At 41.7% G+C, this 21541-nt stretch overlaps 1 protein-coding gene across 2 annotated transcripts in view; it reads right to left on the bottom strand.

The window, feature by feature from the left end:
- UNC5C (unc-5 netrin receptor C) overlaps positions 1-21541 on the bottom strand; it is a 243501-nt gene that overhangs the window by 184890 nt on the left and 37070 nt on the right. The window lies entirely within an intron of this gene.

The raw sequence follows: 21541 nt of genomic DNA, 5'->3' as shown, positions 1-21541 counted from the left end.
AAGTGTATTTTGTTTACAAGTGTCTTCAGGGTGACGCTCGCCTTTTTCTACCTCATGACTTCAAGTGCAATTAAGCCCTGATCTTTACATGTGGCCTCGAAGAAGCAGAGTAATGGAAAGAATAAATCATTATAAATAATGCTGTCACAAGGAAACTCATATTCTCCTCTCATTTACCCCAAGGCCCCAGCAGGGTGTATGGGTGAGGGAAGCACTCTGACGCTGGAACCTGTGTGGCAGCACCATTTTAACATTCTTTCAGCAGAAGGTGGGAAATAACAAAGCCAACAGAGAAACAGCACTACATCATGCCAGTACAAATGTTACCTCTTAGACTGGGTCCTTTGGATACCTCTACAATTTAGGAATGAAAAATACAAAGTATTTCTTTCGAGTGATGCAACAATTGCACTGGGACACTGCAGGAAGACTGGGGCATTGAAACATTTTAAGGCTTAAAAGAATCCTGCGTTTCCTTTTTAAAGCTTAAGGAACAGCACAACATTTCCTTCCCCCCACCCCTTTCTTCTGTTTGGTAAACCAGATACTCCAAAGAAAATCAGTCATATGGTTTAAAACAAGCCAACCTTCCCAATGCATACAGTCCTGCATGGGCAAATTTCTGTACAAACCACTATGGAAGAAATGTAGCAGTAGGTAAACAAGATCAATCTACCCCCAGGCTCTTTCTCTGCAATGGAGTTCTGTTTCAAATGAATCCAGTCATCTCAAAACAGTTTGGAATATCTGACATTTGTAATTCTGCACTTCCATCAAAGCAGGCATTTCAACTGTGCAACATTTATATTCCACTTATATTCAGTACTATCCTATTACTGAAGTATTTCTGGTGAAAGTTCTTATGGAAAGAAGCTAAAATTCATTAAGTCACTGCCACTAGCCCACATTAGGGAAAGCCAGATATCTTCAGGGAAAAGAATTTTCCCAAGACAGAAGATATAAAAAATTATCTTTCAAATCTATATACAGGGAGCACATAAATGAATACATATGAAGACAAGAGAGGCAGGGGGAATGTAAATCAGAAAATATTAATTTCAGTGAATGTAGCAACAATAAGAGGAAGACTTTTATCCTAAAGCACTTCATTGTGTAATACACAGTATTCATCTGTTAAAGAGGCTCAGGAGGGTTTAACCAGACCAGACGGCCTCAAACACGAGTATTAGTACGTTTCTTAACATCATCAGTTGCTTAATGTTGCATTGCCAGCATCATGTTTGTTCTGCATATCCGGGCTTTTCCTCAGAGTGCAGAGTTGCAGCAGATTTCTGAGATCATAGGAGGGCACATGAGCAAATGAGCCAGACAGATGAGCCAGCCTTCTGGTGGCTCCTGTACCTCTTACACACGTCTGCTTGAAGAACAGCACAGTGCCTAGCAAGGAGCAGCAATTAGCACGGGGTTATCAAAGATCTCAAACCTTCTGATCGCATCATTTATCAAGCAAGTGAAGCTGAATCTTGCTGTCATGGATATCTGTGAGTGTTTCCTCAGTGATTTCTAGTTTGATTCACTGAATCTTTCCTGTTCCCTCAGTATACATGCTCTGCACAGGAGACAAAAATGATGCTTCAGAGTGAGTAACTGAGGTTGAAAAGAATGAGACATGTAGAGGGACGTCACCAAGACAAGCACCACAGGCTAAACCCTTGACAGGAACTGCGCTGGAAAGAGACTGGCAGAGACCAGCCAAGGACTCTACCAACTTCATATCATCCTAGATTTCTTAGCTGTTTTTTAAAACTGTTCTAGGAAGATTGCAGCTAAAAGAAATTTTAAAACGATCTGGTTTGCACTCGATAAGATACACGATTAAGTCAAAATTCCCTAAGACACATATTCAGGACACTTTCAGAGGGGCAGGGCCTTTCTCCATTCAAGAGGACAGAAAATATTCTTGGTTTTACCCTTTTACCAAGATCAAGATCCAGAAGCCAGCTGCCCAGTGCTGCCAGTCCAGCAACTACAGCAACCCTCCAGTTTGCTTCTTCCTCTCCAGTCAGAGCTCTCAGCACAGTGGGACTGCCCAAGACCTGTACGGTATGTGGGATGGGACACGTAGTGATCCCAAACTAATTAGTCAGGGAAACATCTTTATTTGTGCAATCACTAAATCCTTTAGAAAAATTTGGATTTCCCATACCCTAGAGAACTGAAGTCTTAATTGTGTCTTAAAGTCCAACTCCTATAAATGTGGTGTTGTGTTGAACAGACTGTGACTTGAGACTTAAATCACATGGAGACTTAGATGATGTATTGAAATGTATTCCCCATGCATTTATCTCAGCTTGGATAATGAAACTAAGCTGTTTAGCTTCATTACCCATGAAATACCCTTAAGAAACAATTGTGCCACATTACAGAGAGCAGAGTTGACTTTCCTTTTCACACTCTTTATCTGCTCTGGCCTGTCTTCTTCTCTATGCCTATACTGATCTGGGGGGCTCTGCAGGGAAGGAATCACACCTTCCCCTCATCTCTGAGTAGATCCCACAGCACACTGAATATTCTAGTGTAAACAGCAAATGATAATAATTCATCAGTAACAAGATTTACTTTTCAACTCCATGCTGCAGCATATGGAAACACTCTTTGCCTGACACTTCCTTTAAAAATTAAAATTAAAAAACCTTTGTAAAATACAGGCAAACAAAACCCCAAGAACATTTATCTCTCTTAAAACCAAAATGCTGGGAGAGCACATCTTCAGCCTGCACAAAGTGTGGTTTATTTCAGGAGTCACCTGTTACCAACAGCGAGATAAAGGCACTTATACCATGATAATTCTGAGCCCTCAGGAAGAGCACCCTGACTTCTTTGCACTGCTGGTTACAGGGTCCTTATTTCACTACTGTCTTATGATCAGCCCAAGGAGAAGACTCCCAAAGATTGCAAGATATCTTCAAATGGCCAGAAGTACTGTCAACCTGCTTTCTTTTCTTCTTAGCTCGGCACATAACATCAGTCAGAATAAAGTAATTTAAAACAGACAAAATCCTGTAAGGAATTGACTGATATTTTCTTTAGGTGATTTTATGTAGCAGGTTTTACTTTTTACTGATACAGTGTATTAGCCTTGCTGCTGCAACCAAAGAAAGATGAGGGATCAACTAGAGGACAGAAAAACGTAAGCCAGTAATGAGTGCTTAACATTCTCCACTGTTGTCATGCCTAATTCAGAATGAACAAACTTGAGCATCTTAATCACTGGGGAGCTGAGGGAAGGTAAAGCTTCAGGGTCTACTTAGCACTTTGCAAGATCGGGCCCTTTCTGCTTTTCACTCAGTGTTCACTTCACAGACAGATAATGGAAGGCTTCCACCTTGGATAGAGGAAGATGTGAACGAGTCACAAGGAACCCAAGGGATGAAGTTGCCCCAAGCATCACCTCTGAGCTGCAGATCAGTGCAGCAGGCAGGGAAGAAGTAACATTATCATATAAACCCAGTGGCTGTGATTCATCTCAATCCTAAAGTAAGCTTGTCAGCTCCCAAACACTAAACTCCCTTGTCATTACTTTTGTTTAAGTCATGTAGAACAGGTTACTTCATTGCACCATTTGTTTAGGAAAGGAATAAATGTGATGGCCATTGTTTAAATTGTAATGGAAGCCAAAGCAGCAATTTTAACCTTCAACAATTACATGAGCTTGTAGGAGAGTGCTCACATTTCACATCTACTAGCTGAATGACTTGGAAAAAATTATTTACTAGATACGAAGAGTAAAGGTGAAAGGACATTCTGCTGGCCTGAAAACAACACCTAATAGCTAATCCTTTCACAATAAATCATGAACAAGATAGACTGGATGTGTCTTCTTGTCCATTGATTGCATTGAAGATGTAAGTAGCTATTGATGTTATGTATTAAGAACAAAGCCAGATTTAAAAAAAGAAAAAAAAAAAAAAAAAAAAGAAAAAAAAACCCCAGAATTTTATATGCTGTCAAATGATAAATGACTGGCGAGAAGGAAAACTTGGCAGGGGGGGAAGAATTGGTAATTTTATACTTTCAGCTCATTTCAGTCCTCTACAAAAAGTACTAAACATTTACAAAAGGTAAGACTCTCAAAATCCTTCTGTATGTATACATGTGAAATCTAACTCAAAAGCATGAGCTTTTAAGAGAGAAAGAAATATTATCCTTTCTCCAGCCTACAGCAGGAAATGTGATGACTGCTGACACAAATCATCACACATAAAAATGTGACGCCACTATTTCTTTCTGTAGATATAACAAATAAAAAGGTTATCTGATATGCAGTCTGATTTGAGCTGGAATTCAGAGATGAGTGAATTATAATAAAATTTCTACAGTCATCAAGTAATGACATATGCAATTACCTCAAGGCAGTAGGTGATGGCATTAACATAAGGGGACGAATTTGGTGACCCCTGAGATAGACACAGCTCTCGTGTCTGGTGCTAGGGAACTGGGCTTTTCAGGGCCTCTGAAGCAGATCTGGCCCTTTCATGTCGAGATTCCTCTGTAATTGCAAACACTTCACTTACGAGTTCAGAGATGTTGGCACATTTTATTGAGGACACAGGCGATTAATTCTGATTTACTACAAAACAGGCATATCTCTGTTCTTCCTGCCAGGTAACATTCTCTGTCCATACCTTAAGTGCCATGCTTTATGCAGCAGGTTGCTACACACAAATGTAACATGTATGGATCAGGATGGATGTGTAGGATGCACTGGATGCAGCCATTCTTTCAAACATCCATACATCTGCTACGGCACACCACACGTATGGCTTCAGGGAGTAAGAAGTACAGACATTCGGGGTCACCTATCATTCAAGTGAACTGGAAATGAGACAGACATATGTGCAGATATATGCCAAGTTTGTTTTTAGAGGAATGGAGGCCTAAATCACAAGTACTTCATCACCCGTGCTTCCTAGACAATTCAGGAACATTTTGAATTACAGTCTTAGGCTGAGATATGATGCAAAGATTGTCTACAAAGAAGTTAATAGAACAGTCTTGATTTTTATGAGGAGTATATCACATCCCACAAATTTAGTCTAAAACTTTGTAACTGTTCTGAACAAGTTTGTGTCTCCTGGACTCCTGAAACTTTGCAATGGACTAACTTGACCTAGTGCTGCAACTTATCCAAAATGTGTTAATTTATGGGGAAGGTGTCTTGTCATATAATGACATAAAATCATGACAGGACGTGCCTTCATCACACATCAACACAACATGCCGTGAAACTACAGTGAGATGAAGTTATTCTGTACAGTACAACAAATACGATTCTCTCTGGTGAAAAACCAAAGAGAAAAACTGTGACTTATGTCAACTGTAGTGACAAAACAGCCTGTAATACGAATCCCTTGGAGTCAGGCCAAAACAAACAACTAGCAGAGACAAGATCACACACTCAGAGATGTAAGAGTGGCAAGCGGGTACTGCTCGGAGCTCTTCTCAGAAGCAAACGTTCTTTGCATGCATTTTTTGGTGTTAATTTTTTTGCCATTGATACAGCACTGAGGCCAAGTAAAGTAACTCTGAATATTACACACCATATACTTTAACTATTTAGTGCCCTGCTTTATTATTTCTTCCTTTTAAAACCATGCCAATGTGTCTTTAACATGAACTGCCAACTTTTGCAAACAAGACAGTTAAGAGAACGGCAACCCTCTGAAAACTCGGCCAAGTCTGGAACAAAAGCAGCTATTTAAGCAGTGAACATTGAAAAGTCTGTTAAATCATCTGATTTGTGTAACCTGAGCCATGCTATGTGAGGTGTTTCCTCTCCACTAGCCAACTCTGACTGCCACAAGGGTGAAGAGAACAGGGTTCCTTAGAAATGTCAACCTCTGTTTATCAAAGAGCTTTGTAAAATTATTAAAATAACATTTCAGCTACAGTGGCTGCCCTTCTAAACTTGCCAAATGCTTCTGATAACTGAATAGGTACCTCAGTAGTCCCAGCATTCCAAGAATTTCCTACCATAAGCAGCAGGAAACACAAGGTAATGCTCAGGCACTGCGGCATCCAATGCCACGCTGGCAATCTTACATGGAGCACACGCTGGAGTGTCCCAGACCAGCATATTCAGCCTTAAGAAAGCAAGATGTACTTATCAGTTGGGATATTCCCTTAACAGCAGAATTTCTGAAGCCTGCTGAAGGCCTGAATTCCTGCCTTATGTACCCTGGAGCTCCCTCTTTCCCTGGCCTCAGTGGGCTCCCACCACGAGCAGCACCGCAGTCTTCCCATTGTGGCTGCAGGGGCAGCACATAGTAGGGGTGCAAGGTCAGGCTGCATCAGCCCTTCCCTTCCAACACAAATCCTTCCCTCCACCAGAACATCATTATGCTCTCTCAAATCCTGCTAATGATTTTTGCAGACTTTGGAGAAATAACTCATGCTGTTCCCTACCCTCTTTCTGTTGAAATGGGCTATTTAAATTAAAAAATGCAAAGTCTTTGGAGAGGCAAACAAAAGCAAAGTACCTGCATCTGACATCTTTAGGAACCCAGAATGTTTTCAGAGGAGGAAATTGCAATGATGGACAGGTCATGAGAATTTTTTTGTGAAAAGATGCATATAGATGGTTTCATCAGAGATGACGAAAATTTTGCCACCACTACCAGTAAGCTGAGGGCTTCACACTGATCCTACATGATTGACATATTTGGGATGACAAATATCTACTTTCTATCTATACACTTTTTACCATTTTGCTTACTTGTTCTCCATTAACACAGTGTCATGGTAAAGCAAACATACAGCTTGAGGAACTAACCACATTGAGTAGCTTTACACTGACTTTGTAAGTGCTCCCCAAATTTTCTCTTGCAGCTGTTAACATGTTTTGGAGCTGACCTCCTCTGTGACATCTGTACAGCTCCAAGAGCTTCTTGTTCATAATTAAAAGTGACAGTGCTCCTTTTGGTTAAAATTAACAGAGGTGAAACTTAACAGAAACTGCCTACTCAAGGAGTCACACCACTCTCCATTATCAGACTCTAAATTATTAACTTGCTTTAGTTTTATCATGATTAATTATTAAAATTCAGCTCCTTGTCAACATATTCATCATAGAACTGATAGATTAGCAGTGTCTCCTGCTATATTGGCTGTGCTCTAAACAGTGACCTTTCAGCAGTATTTCATGTCTCAAAAGGATTGTTGTAGTGGCACATTTTACTCAGGATAATAAAAGGAGCAGAAGATGAAACAATAACCACTACAGTGGAAATTTAAGGCAAATCCTATTCTCCCTTTTATCTCAAGCATCCAACAGAGTTAAGGAGGAAAACAATCAAAGTTAGCTGACTTGCATTCTGCAGCAGGAGCAGGAAGGGGTTTCTGCTATTTATTTTTTATTATAACTCTTTTTTTTTTTTTTTTTTTTTTTTTTTTTTCATTATTAATTGCCTGAGTACTTCTCCCTTAAGGCTCAAGATTTAGAGGGATTGCTCAGACAGGGCTTGCTGCTGAATTGCAGCAAGGTTTGCCTCTTGTCCAGAAGCCATAGTTAAAACTATTCACTTTCAGTGTGGCATTCCTGGCACTGAAAACAAAAGACTTTGTTATTTGAAGATATTTTTTAATTATTATTTTAAATAGCAACAACTACAATTCTTTGCAGTGTTCTGCATATTTAACACTCATTGGAAAAGTCAGCTGAATACCACAGATTGTAATCAACATCTTTCACAGATGCCAGGATTTTTTCCTTTCCCTTTGAATGCCCAGAGCTTTGCAAGTCATTAGTCCATTAGTACAAAGTTAGAGTACGCCAATCAATGTCATTTAAAGCTGTAGGTCATCTCGGGTTTTCATAAACAATCTTAAGGCTAATGACAGCTACTTACTCTTCTGCTCTCCCTTTCATTTCATCTTCAGCTTTCTTTGAAACATTAGACTTGGCATTTGCAAAGAAATAAACCGTCTGCAGGTGCTGCTTTTTAACCATGATAAAATAGAAATTATGTTCCCAAAAATCACTATGAGACTTAAGGAAAAGGCAGGATATTGCAACCTAGGTTTATTCTTTTACGCTTTCTAATATCCTTCAGTTTGCTAGAATGATATGAAAGAAGCCACACCAGAAATAAACTGTTACTGTTTGGCTTTAAAGATACTTTATTCAAATGTGAGAAAAAGTCTTGAGCATGAGTTACATGACCTAGCAACAGTAAATTCACATCTGAGCTCTGGTCAGACCCCCTGCCCAGCCTTAGGCATATCACTTAATCTCTCAAAATGTCTCCATTTCTCCCTCTAAATGAAAACAAACCGGATTGCCTGTAATTTTTCCCTTTTTTATTTTTTTTTTTTTTCTTGAGATAGCACATTGGTGCAGGCCATTATAGTAAGCTGGCAGGGAGTTAAATGTCTCTTGTGTGTCTTCCATCAACTTACTGCTTTCTGCCTACCTTCAGGGAAAGGCCCATTTGGGAAATAAAACTGCTGAAATCTGAAGCCCATGATTTCCATGAGCAATGAAAGGGTTGTTTGCAAAATCTGCTGTCATCCTTGCAATGTCAGGGAAAGCATTTCACTTCCCACTCTATCAGAAGTCAGGTAGCTGTGTGGGGATGCCAGCAAAAGGATGGATGGGCTCCCTTGTGGAAATGTGGGTGCAGAGCATCATGACAGTGGGAACAGTCAGACACCCAGGGTAAAGGAGAGCTAAAAGAAGCTGTGCTGCATGGAAAGAAGGAATGAGGAGGGGAAACTTTGCATCCCCTTCATTTCTGCTCAGCTACCAATGCAATTGTCCATGACCCCTGCCTTTATTGAAAGGTAAAGGTGCTGTTACCAGACACGTGACGAGACCCAGGAATTAAGTTCCCTGCTCAGGAGTAACTCCCACCCAACAAAGCACGGCAGTGACCCCTGGCAACTGCTTCCCCGAGCCAGAAATGTGTACTCAGAAACTGTCCTTGGCAAGATCAGTGGGAGATGCAAGGTCTCCCTTTAGCACTGGGTCTGAAGGACCATGCAAGGGCATTGGTCTTTGTTGCAGAGTTATCATCGCTCTCAGCTTTGGCAATGAAAAGATCCTCAAAGAAGGGAGGAAGAGAAGAGTGAGCACTAATCTGACAGACTGGAGACTCAACTCTGTTATGGCCAAACCAATGGGTGCTGGCTACTCCTGAGCAATTAATTTTTCTGTGAATTACAGCTTTGTAATTTAAAATGTCATCTTTAATAGGTCTGTAGTTTCCAGCCCTATTAAAGGTTCTTCTCCCATCTTTAAAACAGAAGAGTGTCCCTGTTGGTTTTGCTTTTAATTCCAGAAATGTCCTTCAAAAACAATATAAGGAGAGCAAAACCTGAAGGTTTGTTGTGAAGAGGGAGGTTCACTCCCAGAGCCTTTTCTGCAACATGTGTTACCTGTGTCCAACCTCTCAGTTTAAAGCATCCAGTGTGTTGCCCATTTCCTCATAGCCTTACTCCCAGATTTCTGCTAGATCACTCCATTTTTACCAGAATGAGTCCAGTAAATGTCATTCTCCCTTCTAATACACACCAGCTCCCCTGCTAATTTTAAAATAAAGCATTTCTTAAATATCATGGATTTGCTTTGTCTAACACCCCTGTCCTCCCACCAAGCCACCAAAGTAAATGTTGTGCATGAAATTACTCCAGACGAGTCAGCAGGGCAAGGAAACAAGCAGCTGTGTAGGCTGAGCATGCACTAGGCTCAAAATGGGGTTGCAGTCAAGTTGAGTGCCACCGTGGCTTTTAAAATTATTTTGTTTTTCTTCTGTCTTTTTGCTCATTCTGGCCATCTCCCCTCCAGTACAAGGAATAATTTTAAATTATCTTGCACCAAAAATCCAGAAATCTCAAAGGTTCCCAAGCCCTCTTCAGCCTGCAATGGACTTACTCAGTCCTCACTCACAGCTCATGCCTTTCAGAGCTCCTCCACAAACCCTTTTCTTGGTGTTTAGGAGGACTTTAGGAGGACTGCCCTGCAGTGCCAGAGCTAAAGAGCACTGACAGCCAGGAGAGAAGGTAGCTGATGGCAAACTGCTGCCATGGAAAGCCCCCACCCATTGTTCCAATTGCCAAATTGCCTGGCATCCACCACTAACCTAGGTTATGATGGCCTTCACACAGCCTGGGCAGTGGTGCATGATATTTATCTGCAGAAACACCAATTCTCAACCCGTCCCATCCTCCTCCCCAGCTGTCCATGTCGCCCTGCATTCTACAGACAGCAGAATCAAGCGCTGACATTGCAAACCCTTTCATTACTTGCAGTGTATTGCTGGTTTGTAAAATATAGATTAAGCATAGAGTCACACTGTGCCCTACATCAGGATAGTGTTGTTACATGTTTATTAAGGAAGTGATTTAAAAGGGAGATCATGCAGTGAATTACCAATCCTGCACAACCTACTAAAAAGTGGGTGATGGAACAACATAATCATCATACATCAGATTCCCATTACCTGATTTAGGGTAATTTGTATTCTCTGCCTCTGTGCAAACAGAATGTCACTTACTGCACTGTCAAACTTCATTTTAAGAGTTAAAAGGTGGGTTCATTACTCATAATGCTAACAATCGGGAGTAACTAAAATGTTCCATATGCCAGAAATCAAAACCTGTTAGCATGGAACTGGTTACAGGAGATTTAAACCAAATTAAAGCTCTGACAACATTAGTTTTAGAATGGGAAAGCATAAGAAAGAAGAGTTGCACAAAGACTAATTCAATGCATCTGCTCCTGCAGGCTGTTTTTGTGTTTCAAACACATATTGAAAGATAGGAAAGTTAATTATTTCTGTGGGCTAGGACAGAACGTGTGTGAGAAGATGAGCAAGTGAGATGGCAAACACATGCTGGTGGTGTGCACTAGGGAAAGCCAGATGGCCCTGCATTTGTCCTCTTCTCTCAGTTGGGGTAGGACACCTGCCAACACCCATAGGTAGCTGTCACCCAGGGCTCTTGTGGTTCTCCAATTCCAGACCTCCGGTCAGGAAGTGTTTTGAAGACCAGTAAACCACTCAGCCCTGGTCTCCTCTTCATAAATAATTCCTCACGGCCATTGAGGAAGACTGGAGCTGGCTTTCAGCTTCATTATGGTTACTTGAGAGCACTCTCAGGTCTGGCATCTTCACAGACAGCTTATTCCTCTGTGGGAAACCCTAGTGGGCTATGGGGAGTGGTGAAAGAGAGCCGTCAGCAGTGACTGGTTGCCTAGCTGGAAGCCACACTCCCGTGCACTTTTCATGCAATCAATCATGAAGGAAAGGTCAACAGACAGCTTTCAAATAACCGATCCATTTAACTACTGACATTGATCTGGGCCAGAGAAGTGGAGTTGGGGGTGGGGAGGGAGACTTCAGTGGTCAATCAGTGGAAATCTAAGCCCCTTTCAGTCTAATGGGAAGCCTAAACACAGTCCTAAGCTTTCTGCTTTAAATCTCACAGCAATTTGCTTAAGGCACTATGGAACCTTTACATGGTTGTCTTACAAAGTAAGCAAAAAAAAAAATAAATAAAATTCCTGCGTAAAATTAATTGGGTAAACCAGAAGAGATCCATAGTTCAGTGAAGAATGTTGTGCTGCTCCTGTAGGTGCAATGGGCAGCACAGAGGAATAACAAGGAGAGCCCCTGCATGGTCCCAGGGCCAACAAAACTCCAGCTGTTTTGTTTTGGCTTTGGTTAGAAAGATGTTCTTCCTCCCATCCTAAGCATATCCTCCAGTGCAACCCAAGGCATACTGTCTCCAGCCTTTATGGAGACCAATTAATTACCTTCCAGCTAAAGAACAAATAAGCAACCCTCCCTCCCAATTGCCAGATTAGAGCTTTCCAACCCTCAACTCTCTTGTGCAGGGCCAACATCTTGCAATAAATCTCACAGGAACAACGTAGTGCAATACATAGCTGACAAGTCACTGTCCAGGCTCAGCTCCAGATAATTCTGGTCCATAGTCTGTCAGTAGAATCCTACAGCCACCAAAAAATACTCTGTGCAAGGTAGATTTAACTCTCACTGCACAGATGCCACAGAGCACAATGTGAGTGTGTACCCAGGAGAGAGAGAATGCAGATTTGCTGTTCTCACTTAAGGCCATCGTGGCAGAAGGATGGCTAGTCCTGGATCCCAGAACTCTTTCCACAATACTTCACATGAACCACATCATCTGCATTAAGGATATGTGCATTCCACCAGCACCTATAGCCACTTGAAAGGGCCTTTTAGTGACAATACACTGAAATTCATCTAAACCAGGGCTTCAATAGCTTAATTCTGTCTTTTCCCGGATCAAGCACTTCATCTCGCTGTACTTCAAATCCCCATCAATAAAGTGGAAGGACTATCTCTTGCAGGCATGTAGTAGGATAAATATATGTATTATGATATGCTCAGTGATAAGGATAATGAAGCATAAAAGACAGACTGCCTGACCAAGAGAATTGAAGTCAGTGGAAGGATTCCCTCTGTATTAATTGGGCTTTGGCTGTAGTCTCCATTTAAAGGGAACAAGGCACACAAGGATTTGCTTGGTTCCTAAGCTGGAGGTACAGAACAATTCTCTGAATCCCATAAGAGCTATTTCTCAATCAAGTGTGGTAAGAAAAGAATCTCTGCATGAGACACTACTACAGAAAAAATGTGACATGAAATCCTGAGTGTGTTTATGTATGTGTGTCAGGGGAAATGATATTAAATACAAGGGAAAAAATAGAATTAGATATCAAAAACAGGATTAAACCATAAAAATCTGTCCAGCATGGACAATCTAGTTTGTAAGATAATCTTTGCTATAAAAGGCAGAATATTAAAGTAAATAACTCAGAAAAACCCAAGAGAATCTGAGCTTTCAGTAACCAGCCAGATGGAGAATGCAATATAGGCAAGAGTACTGCATGCCACATTTCATATATCTAAGGAAAAAATAAAAAGCAAGCTATTTCTGGGGAACATTATTGCTCCTCATGGTTTCCTCAATTATTTCTTTGTTCTTCTCCTCCCCATGTGCATCACCACTATTAGTAGAGTCAGCCATTTGCACAGAAAAGTACAATTTTGTTGTGGCATTAATCACACATTTCCTGCCCTCTCCACGGCATGGAGAAGGCTCAGCTCTCCACTCTAACTCCCTGCCACACTGCACTCTGTAAATACATTTCTTGCACTGAGCAAGGAAGCCAACTCAAAGGTACACATCAGTCTGGACAGGCTTCTTGGTTTTCATTTTGTCCAAACAGAGGGGTCTGTTAGCCTGTCCTTTTCCAGGGGAGTCTTTGCAGACAGGCTCGAAATGCTGAGGCATTCTTTAAGGGAAAAGCCAGCAGTCCACAAGCCACACCATTGGGTCCTGCCCCATGCACAGAACTCCTGATGCCTCCACCCAACTAGCACACCACTGATTTACCAATCCCCTGCATTTCTGAAAACACAAAGCAGTACATGTCCTGAAAAACAAGCTCCATTAACTTTCAAAATAGTCCCCAGCTTTACTGTCTTGGTCTTTTAAAAAAGAGCACAAGGGCCTAGATTTTGGGAAGTACTAAGGTGTGCCACAGTATGCTGCCACTCCTCACAAGTACACAAGCAACAAGCTCGTGGGAGGGATTAGAGCTACTAAATTTTTGTGCTACTTAAAAAAAAAAATATTTATTCTATTTTATTTAAATTCTCTTTGCTTTAATTATCTATAATGAAAATATAACCTTTTGTGGTAAACAGGTTCTGAGGCTTAATTAAGCCTACAGGCTGGAGGAACACAGAATAAAACTGTTAAAGACGATAACGCAAGAGGATTCACAACTCCACAGTACAAACTGCCTAACACCCAATTAAAAGCAGACATAGGCCAAACTGAGCAGGAAAATGGTACCCCAGGAAAAAAAAAAAAAAAACAAACCAAAAAAACCCAAAAACAGCAGCAAATTTTGGCATATTTATTTAAAGGAACTCTGCTTTCTAAACACCCATGAGGATCTAGACTTGGTATCTACACGTCTTTCAAGATTGCAGACCAGCTTGCATCCACCTCTTGCTGAAAAGCCCCACTAGAACCAGTGGTTTAGCTCTGGGTCTCCTTCCATCTTGTGTTAATTATTTACGCTTGTAGAGTCAGTGTGAGCTGATCTTGAGCATCACAGTGCAAACGCCTGCAGAAACTCCCACCTGATCTATTACGTGACTGAGACAAGAATCATTCAGCTCCAGCAGGAAATCTAATCATCAGCTTTTATCTAATGATAATATCTGCTACATTATCCCACAGGGACAGAATTCTGTTTTATCCAACAGTTTGGGGTTGCTTCTTGTAGGCTGACATGTCACATGTCATGGAAGAACATGGACACAGGGAGACTGGAATAGGAATAAAAGGGAAACAGTAGGATAAACATGTTCAGAAAAAAAACAACCAAATAGGCACATTTTTACTGAAGTAGACCCATGTTTCTCTTAAAACAGTTTAAAAAAATGTGTGATTGTTTAATGAGAAATGTGAAATCAAGCTTTAGCAATCCTCAGCTCTTCAGCTGGATAAGCAACAACTTGCCCTTATTTTGATTAAGGAGAGCTATTACATGTTTTTCCTGAAGCTATTATTCTGCTACAAGCATGTTGTAATTTGCAAGTTTCTCCAAAAAACTTCCTTTAATGAAATGAATAGGAAATTAATGCTACCAGGCAGAAGGCTAATAGTTTCTAACACTTCTCTCTGAGATATTGGAAAGCAATTTTCATTTACCAGCTATCTGAAGGTGCAAACAACCTGCAGTTTCACTGACAGCACTTTGATCCTCTTGTCTGCAGTTGTCAGGCATTTTTGGTTTGGGGAGAGCACACAGTGACTGTAAAGTCTTCTGCCCAGAAACACTGACATACTCTATAAGCCTGGACCCAAAGCAACAAGAATTTCAAAAAACAGCATTCCACTTAATGCAGAAATGGGTCTAAGATATATTCCTGTTCCAAATATGATCAAGAGAAGTTGGGTTTAAAACCCCCACTGGCTCCTATGCATTGATTGAGATGTTAGCTATGATCATGATAAGACCAAAATACAGGTAAATCACAGAACAGTGGAAGGGTCTACTGAGCTTGAAACCCAGGACGGCAGGCACGTTGCACAGAAACAGGAAGGTAAGAGAAATAATGTCTTTGCATTGGTCCAAAGCAATGCTGTTGGAAAAAGGCCAGGACTAATTCAAAGACTTAGACAAGAACTGATAAAGCCATCCTCAATCAGCCTTAGGAGCAATTAACTAACCTGTGCTACTCTCACCCAGTTTTATTATTCAGAAAATGTAAAAGTCCTCAGCTCGCTAAAGGACTTGAGAAGCCCTACAAACACTCACATGACTATGGCCAGGTGCTGGGCTAGTGAGTGGGGTCCCATGGCCATGGGAAAACCCCAGTTTGTACCAAGATCCTAAAACTCCATCTTTGAATGGCAGCTGTAGAGGGGCAGCAAGAGTGAGGCAGCCATCAGGAATGGTATCAGGCCCTAAAGCAGAGCTGTACCAGTGATTCAGGGGTGCAACCTCTGCTGCTGTCAGACCGACACTACCGCACCACAGAGCCACATCACCACGTTTTCTTTCCATGGGAGCCTGGGATTGGCAGGCACACTCTGGACCCAGTGCTTTCCTCACACTTATGTCATGCTAACAGAGCCACTTCAAGTCTGAAAATACCACGAGTGGTACCAGTGCTGTCCCTTTCTATCCAATGAATGGTGGTGCAGAAGGAAGGGCACTGCCAGCTGGCTGAACCCACATCGATGCCAACAGCCACTGGTGCTAAGGCATGCCCAGCAACACAGATCCTGGAGACTTTGAGATGGAGAAAAAAAGCCATGTCCCTCCCATTAGGAAGAGTCAGGCTGGGAAGGACACAGGGGGTAGCTCTTCACTCCTGTTAATTCTTCTCTCAGGAGCCCTACTTGGAAGCACTTTTGAATTACACACCTGACACTGACTTTGAACAAGCTCTCAAAGTGATGCATGTCCCCTTTACTGACTTTTTATTTGGAAATACATTATTATATGGCCTTCTAGAGAGATGGAGTTGTCAACCACATGAATGACAACCCGTGGCAGAAGACCAGCTCACAAACTCCCTCTTTCTCGCTGTCACTTGCAGGAACCTCAAAACTGAAACAAATGCAAATAATTAATCATCGCTTGCACATCATCTTAGAGCAGATGCAGGAATAAACAGACAATTGATGATCTTCCTTCACTAAGAAACAGGCAAATTCTTTTAAAGGAGATGAGATACTAAATTCTATCGTGTCTGGGCACAGCTCAAAACCAGGTCTGGATTTTCCCATCTTAAAGCTTGCTACAACTTTTCAAATGTGGTATTTTCTGTCAATCTCTAAAGAAGACAATCTTAAAAGGTAACAGTTTCCTACACTATGTTATCCATTATTCACTTTTTAATTATATTAATAAACAATCAATCAGAGACCTTAAATATTAGCTTGACTTTTTGGTTAAGGAGCCTGAAATTTTTGAGACCTAAGAGAGGATGGGAAGACCGTGTGTGAAATTTAATCACAAAATAAGGAGAGTTCTGATGCAGAGCAGCAGACAGGCTGCACACATCATTGTTAGGATACCCACAGACCAGCTATCACACTTAGGGGATTGTTTCACATCAAGGAAAAGAAAAGGCATGAGGGCAAAGTCCAGGCCCCAGGCCTTGGATCTCTGTGCTTGGAGCCATAATTAGGGGAACTCAGGTCATGCTTCCTTTCTTTCTCGCTATCACTTTGGACCAAAGGATCCTCCTTCTGCTCTTCATTTCTGCACACTTCACAAAGGAGACCCCAGGGGGCAGAGGACGTTCCTTACAAAGCAGCCTTATCTCTGTGATCAGAGCTGTCTTCTGCAAGAGGTTGGGTTTGCAGGGAGAGGAAGGACTGGAAGCTGGACTCCTTGGCAGTGCTCAGATTATAGTTCCCATTTAAAGAAACCTCATACTTTTCCCAAAACTGGGAGAAAAAAAAATCAAGCATCCTGACCAGCCCTTGGAAAGGCAGGGTCCATTCCCAATGAATTCCCCACATCACAAGGATGCTTAATTTCAGGTGCAGGCTGTCCACAACTCACTTGGGCGGTCTCACTGATGCCAGCAGAGCCAGTCTTGGTGCAGGGAGGAGACACTCATTGACTTCAGAGGGAAGGACAGACCTGCACAAGACCTGCTTGCTGTTATAAAATACAGCTGACACTGACACCAGTGTCACCAGAGTCCAACAATGGTCTGGTGGATGAGAAATGGAACTCCTTGAAACAGTAGCTGCAAGAAAAATTAGGAATCCCATTTCCATGCTCCTTTATTTTTTAAAAGCACCCAGTTAACTTGGAACTGAAATGTAAAAACAGACTTCTCCATTGCCTTATAGATATGTACAAACCCATCACCCAAGAAAAGGCTACTATACCCACAATATCCAGACTCTCTCTCCTTTGAATTTATTTCACCCTCCCCTTAACTTGCATCTGTGTTTTCAGAACCTCCTCCTTTTTCACAATAAACAAGTTAACCTCTTTGTCTCTCTGAAACTCACATATTGCATTTAATAGCTTTGTTTGACAACTTATTCCATATGTTTGCTTTCCTCTGAGTAATAGTTCTGAATTTCCTTTCAGTCTTAATTTCCTAATCATTAGATTGACTGCATAGCTCACTCTTTAAAAAAAAAAACAACCCTGAAACTGAAACCAACAAAGCAATACAACACACGCACAAAGCACCAAGAGAACAGATTACTAGTGGTCTACTTATTATCATTACCATTTTCAGCCTCAGTTCCATTAATGCTATTGTGAAAGAACAGCAGAGAAAAAAGAAAACATGTCTCTGGCCATCTACATGTTTGAGTGGAGGAAAACTGCAGTCCATTCTCAAAAAAAAAAAAAAAAAAAATCATCCATGTAAATATGACCCTTTTATTGTCCCTGAGGTCTAGTTCAGAGCTTTCAATAACAGCTCCAGTTCTTTAGAACTATATTATTGCATCTTAATGATGAAGCCAGTAAATACCTGTATACTAGTCTAACATTTTAAAGGCTGTTTTGCTGCAACGAACATTAAATTCTGGCTCATTCTGAATGAAGAACACCACAGTCAAGATGTGGTCTAGTTAATGCAGTTTAGTCTCTTTTTTTTACATCCACCTTTTTCATTATGATATTGCATCTTGCAGAAAATGGCATTTCTTTTGCATTTACCTCTTTTCCATGAAAGCTGTGGTTAAAACAGAACAACTCTATGAAGAATCTGGCCTGCAAGATTAAAATTCCACCAATTCTGTTTGCACTTGATTACAGTGGTAGACCCAAACAACCACAGCTAAAGTGAACCCTTTAACCCCACGATGTACAAGAATGTTCACAAGAACATCTCTGAAAACTAACCATGCTACTTTTCCAAATTAGCCACACACACATCCCCAGTGCTACATGTGAGCCCAGGATCACAGTCTGCAATCTCTGCAATTCACAGAAGATCCAGGAGAGCCCATAATTGCTCCTGTGCTTATCTCACCTACACTCCTACTCCTAGGAAATGGGAAAGCTCATCAGATGCTGAACTCACAAAGCTCTCTTCAGACAAGGGCTTACAGCTTTAAGGAAAAGAAAATGCTTCTCTATTTTCTTGTTATTTCCCTCCTGTTCCCTGCCAATACATAAGTCTAGAGTGAATGGTAACTGGCCCAGCATTTTTTGGATCAAAAACATGTGTTTATGTATTTGAAAATTCATATAAACATTCATTCAAAAGAAAAATAAAAGCATGTAAGACCTGTACCTTCCTTTCTTCTTGTCAATGCTGCCTCAATGGCTTGGGTAAAAGGGATTTTCCTTTAATTATTCTTTTACCTTTCTTCAGACAAATTACACTTTTCAGCTCTCCAAAAGAATTTCATACCAAGTCTTTCCCAGCAGACCCCTAACAATCAAAGCCCACAGTTGCTATATTTGCTATATTTCTCCTTTTTTTTCTCCTTTCTACCTTTTTTTTAAAAACAAGAAAAATAATGTTTTCCTCAGACGGCTGAGTGCATTTATTTCCTTTCAGGGTGGTAGAACAGTATACCCAGAAGGAAAATCTTGTGAGTTTACCAATAAAAAAACCTAGCCCTCTCCACACTTTTGGAACAGGCAAGCACACAGGTGTGAAAATGGGAAACATACAGGGCCAAGAAGTACTTCACTACCCACAAAAAGCATGAGTAAGCAACGATGGGTTCTATGCAGCCAAATAGAGCACAGTGGCCTTGGCATCAATACCAGCTTTAGTTCAGCCTTGAAAACTTTGTATGAAGTGGCTGGAGAGTAGTCCAGAACTGGTTTTTTTCGCATTTTCTCCACAGTGCCTGGATTACTTTCAGAAAATAGGCTCCCTGGCACTAAATGGTTTGCCATAGCCTCTCACTTACTGCAAAAACAGAAGGAAAAGAACTGCTGCACAAATCTGCCACCACAAAACTTGTCATTCCTCTGCTTCTCCCATTCTCAAGCCCGCGCACAACAGTTCCCACTTGTGTCTGGCCACATTTCTCTTGCTCCTAGCTGTAATGCATCTTTGCAAAGCTCACTTTGTTAGCAGTGCTCCCAAAACTCCAGAGCACACGTTAAACACTGTCAGTCCCTTTGCCTTTTGAAATATGTCTCTGCACAAGGCATCTTTCAAAAAAATAAATCCCGGATACTTAATCAGTGGCAGGGTAAGAAAAAAACAAGCTTCTCCATAGCCAGTGATAAGCACTGGGGTTTATTTCTTCTTTGCTCAAACTTGCAGTAATGAACTTGAGTGTTTTAGAAGTAATATGAGACAAAGGTGTTGCCAACAGTCGGTGATGAAGTTACTGAAATTTGACTCGTAATCTTTGCTGGCCCCAAGCCACCCCCGACCATGCGGCGCGAGTGATCGGCAGAGGCCGGGGGAGCACTGCAGGACCGTGTGCAGGCAGGGGGGTGGGCAAACAAGAGGCCAATTCAGAGCAACTGGAAGGCATCCCAGAAAAACAAACCATGGAAATGTTTCAACCACCAAGCCGGGACTTCACTAAGCCTCTCAAAGAGGGAGTTGGTACAGGCAGCTCCCAGCAAGGACCATCAGTGAGCCACAGGGCTGGCACTAGCCCTGCCACCTGGGAGTGTGCCTCCAGCAGTACAGCACACCTCCTCCTCCTCCTCCTCCTCCTCCTCAGGGCACCTTCTTGGTCATCTAAGCAAGCAGACCACGAGCGTGGCACTGAAACATCAGGCTGTCCTGCAAGCCTCTTCTGATAGTATTTCATTTTTTGGGTGTACCCCTGGGAAAGTGCTTGCTCATTTCACTCCTTGGGAAGCGAAGCAGCCTCACAGCCTCAAGAATAATTTATTGTCATTAATAATAATACACTGGTATAGAACTTTTCATCCCAAAGGATGGAAAAAGCAATTTAGAATCTCCAAGCAATTTTCAGAGTGGAATAGTTTGTGCTTTAAGGCACATGAAGCAGTGACACTGGAGTGTCCCTGGCTGTGCCTGTGCCAGTCATGTGCACAGAGGAATTGTGCCATGCCACAGACTCAGCTGACACCCTCCTTGGCAGCACGGGAAGAGGAAACAGTGGCAATGGGTGAATTAAATAAAAATGGCAGGGGGTGCAAAACCATCTACACTTCTCCATTCAATGAGATGAAGCCACTGGCTTCAATTCCTCTGCCCCTTTCTCTGGGCAGAGGAAACAGCCCTCTCTGCATGAGTTAGTGCAAAAAGGAAGATGTGATGGACCAAGTAGTGGAGCTTTCAGAAAGGAAAGCAGGGTAAAAGAAGATCAGGGAGAGACCAGTGGTTCCTTCACTCATGCTTCCTTTGCTGCCCAAAGCTAAGATGCACTGCTGGACACCAGTAGTTAAAACATCAGTGTGCCCTTGATGCTTTTGTATCCCTCAGACTGGAAAAGAAAATAGACAGTAACAAGAGCTACTCTTTGGTTATGAATTCCCACTGCAACCTGAGTGCCAGGTCTTTCTTGCACAGCAAACTCAGACTTCAAAAAAATAAATTAAACAAAAATTGAGAAACTATAAAGCTGCACAAATATTAACAAGTTTCTGTGGTGCTAGGGTAAGGTATTTCTCCTGCAGACCTTTTGAATCTTCCTTCCCTTAGCACTTAAGGCATAATCTGGAGAGATAAACTTCTGCTTAATGACCACCCAGAGAGAAGGGCAATGCATTTATCCAGGGAGCGGCAGTTGCAGACAGAATTTTGCTCCATAGGCCACTAATTCAAAGGTAACCTACTTTACTAGGGATCCAGATGTATTTGTGGCTGCTGCTGCTGCTTGGTGGCTTACAAGTAAAACTATTTTTCAACCTCATGTGAGTTTTTTGTGCGTACAAATCTCTAGCTCATACAGATGTTGTAAAACTTCCAGCTGCAGACAGGAGGGCAAGGGTCAGTGTAGTGAAGAAGGTCTCCTTTCCCAGCTGGTCCAGCTGATCTGTGCAAATCTGTACTGGAAAGTGGGATCTCCATCCTCCTGG

The sequence above is a fragment of the Cyanistes caeruleus genome, chromosome 5 (assembly GCF_971803275.1).
Source record: "Cyanistes caeruleus chromosome 5, bCyaCae1.hap1.1, whole genome shotgun sequence".
NCBI lineage: Eukaryota > Metazoa > Chordata > Aves > Passeriformes > Paridae > Cyanistes > Cyanistes caeruleus.
This window is presented reverse-complemented; position numbering and strand designations above follow the sequence as displayed.